Here is a 3,238-nt window from a genome sequence, read left to right on the forward strand (position 1 = left end):
TTCACAGAGCTTTATAAAGAAAAGCCAGACAGGCGAGGAGCTTGGTGCACACCAAAGGAAGTGTGTGAGGGCTCATGGAAGCCCATCTCTGCCCCTGAACTAAAGCATCATGATCTTTTTTTTTTTTTTTTGCTTCAAAAAGTATTTTCTCTCTGCCCTCTCCTTTCCACACACCTTCCTGAAGATCAGCGGGTCCCTTTCTTCTGCCCTCACAGGCATCGCTCCACCTCCATTTGCTTTGCAGCCTCAGGACAAGGAAAGAGCAGCTATCCTTCAGTAGTAAGGCAGCTACTTTAATCTTGTCTCCAAGGTAATAGAGCTGTTTCTCCCTATTGACAGGCTCCCTCTTCCTGTTTTTGCTCTGTCCACTGGCTGAACTCCAGGGGCTAAAGACCAAATCAAGTCCTATCTGAAGTTTAACATTTGGCAGTCTGAGTAAGCAAGGTGTTGCAAAAACCTTGGAAGCCTTTGATTACAGCCTCAGCTACACAGAAATCAAAAAACAAGCTACAAAACCAGTAAAAGAGCAAAGATTTCTGTTGCTCTCCTTCCATCCTTGTGGGTGAATGGCTGGGCTCTGCCGCTTGGTGCTTGTCCTCAGAAAGTATTATGAGAATCAATATTTAGATAGAATAAGCCTTAATCATAACAGAGTTATGCCTCATTAAAGAGGGATTCCTTTTGCCATTGCTTTCTATTTGGGTTTCTTCATGCTTCTCCTCCTGTTTAAACAGGAAAAGGATTTTTAGAATATTTCTTCCAGTTCACCTTCATCTATATACTACTAAAACTCTCAGTGTTTGTCTGTAAGTAACCTTCAATTGGGTGAAATGGTGCATCATAGGGCAACAATTTCTGAATCAATGTACCTCAAATGGGCTAACTTAAACAATGCATCCAAAATCCGGGACCCATTGCTCCCATGGGATTGGCATTTGGTAAAGTTGTGGCTGCTTCAGCGCCACCGCACCTTCTGACTACACTTCCCAGAAACCTGTGGTTGGGAGAGAAGTTGGGAGGGGTGTATCTTTGCCCTCTTTCCTGCCTAGCTCTGGCTCCTGCAGCCAATCAGCTGGTGGCAAGGCCCAACAGGTGAGTGGCGATTGGCTGGGAACTGAGGCCGAAACCTGAAATCTCTTAACAGCAGTGCGCGGTGAGGGAAGGACGAGGTAGGGCTGGCTGGTGGTACTGGTGGTTGACAGGTAAGACCTCTTCCTCCCTGGAGGGAGGCGGCCCTTGGGGACATGCTGGGATGGGGAGTGGGGGTACAGTTTTCCTTGTGGTCTGTGGCTCCCTTTGTTTACCCTCCCTCAGCAAAGTGGCAGGCAGTTCTGTGGGTCAGCCGAAGAGAGGAGGAGAGATTTCTGATGCTCCCTGCCAGCTTCCCACAAGCAAAATCAACGGGGAAGCTGGCCGGAATTCGGAAGTCGCTCCACGTTCACTGCTTTTCTGCCTGCCTGTGGTCATTCTGTTTCTCTGTTTAGGTAAGGAAATATCTCTGAAAGGATGACCCAACAGGTCACAGGTTATCTAGTGGATCCTAAAAGTGTTGGTGATTTTCAAGCCTTGCTCCATCTATGCAAACAGGACCCAACATTCCTAAGAGCAAAACAGTTGGGTTTCCTAAGAAATTCACTGGAAAGCACGGGGGACACCAACTCAGGTTTCGAGAGAATGGAAGCCTTTCCTCTGAGATTTGGTAAAGAGGAAGGGAAGCCACCAGAGCAGTCTATCAGTGAGGAGAGTGATTTAGAGATGGATGAGGAAGGAGTTGTCAAACCAGATGACAAATGACCCCCAGGAAATGCAAATGGGGAAGGGACCAATGTTATGCAAACTAAAGCTGGTCAGAAGAAGGAAGAGCCTGTAATGCATTACAGGAAAGACAGTTGCAGAAAGCTATTGACCTATTTACAGAAGCTATTAAGTTGAATCCACAGTCCTCAATCTTGCATATGGGGGATGAATGGGACCCACCAAGTGTAATTTCCTGACAGTCGGGACCCTCAGCAACCCATGCCTTCAGGCCTGGGGGTCCCAAGGGACCGGGGAGATCTTGCAATGGCTCCCTTACTGCTGCTAATATCATCCTCTCATGTTGTTGCCTTTTTTTATAGTTTTTAAACATGTATGTTTTTATATAGTCATTGATTTTTTAATTAAGTGTTGTATGCCACCCAGAGTCACTTTTTTGTGAGATGGGTGGCTTTTTATAATTAAACAAACAAATAAATTAATTAATATCAACCTAGCCAGTATCTTGTCAAAATGCAAAAGCCCAATGCTGCCATTAGAGACCGCAACGAAGCCTCAGAGCTCAACCCTGATGATGCACAAGTGTACAAATGGAGAGAGAAAGCACATATGCTTCTGGGGCCCTGGGAGGAGGCTGTTGAGGACCTTGCTTTAGCTTGTATTTGGGACTATGATGAAGATACCAATGCCTTGCTCACGGAAGTACAACCCAAAGCCCTGAAATGATTGAACACCAAACCAAATGTAAAAGAAAGCATACACTGAAGAAGATCCAGAAGATTCAGGATTCACTAGACTGGATCAAAAGTATCTTGGAAGAACAAGAGAAGGCACAGAGGGAGGAAAATACTTGGCAGTGGATGACCCACATTTTTTGGAGGCATTTGGACTTTTTTATGGTGATTATGGATCCGAAGATTATCCTGGCATGGTTGGATGTGATCTGGAATCCAGACAGTATCTCCAAATACCAAGGCAATCACAAGTTTATAAAGTTCATTGGTCAGGTTGATTGAATATTGAGGCCATCCATAAATAAGTCTTTCATTAAATTAAAATTGTAGTGTGTGACATCACATGATGTTTCCTTTGAGTGACTATGAGTTGGCTAGTGTGCTTATTTAGTATTTGTATGTGATTTGAATTTATCCTAGGAAGCATCAAACACTCTAAACAATAGTTGTTCAAAGACTAATTGAAGGATGACTGGCTTTTAAAATTTCTCCTTGTCATCTAAATCTAATATAATTATTCTTCTGTATCTTGCCTGTTAAAAATAACTTTTCCAAGATCACTTAAACATCACTTTGTCCTCCTTACTTTGAAGCATTCCCTTCAATTCCCAACTGCCAGGGATTTAAGTCTGTTTCTCTTTTTTTGTCTTACAAAATTTTTCATACCTGTATCTCACCCACCCCATCTTGTCAACTGAAATGCTTATTTCATCCCATTGCAAGGAGATAATTTTGCTTTTTTATCTTAA

General features: G+C 43.5%; 1 pseudogene; it reads left to right on the plus strand.

The window, feature by feature from the left end:
* Positions 1 to 1,506: 1,506 nt before the first annotated feature.
* LOC103060202 (putative protein FAM10A4) lies at positions 1,507 to 2,771 on the plus strand (annotated as a pseudogene).
* Positions 2,772 to 3,238: the final 467 nt, after the last annotated feature.

This window comes from Python bivittatus, unplaced genomic scaffold (assembly GCF_059951505.1).
Source record: "Python bivittatus isolate LINGU-HERP-01145 unplaced genomic scaffold, Pbiv_v1 ctg000580_np1212, whole genome shotgun sequence".
Classification (NCBI taxonomy): domain Eukaryota; kingdom Metazoa; phylum Chordata; class Lepidosauria; order Squamata; family Pythonidae; genus Python; species Python bivittatus.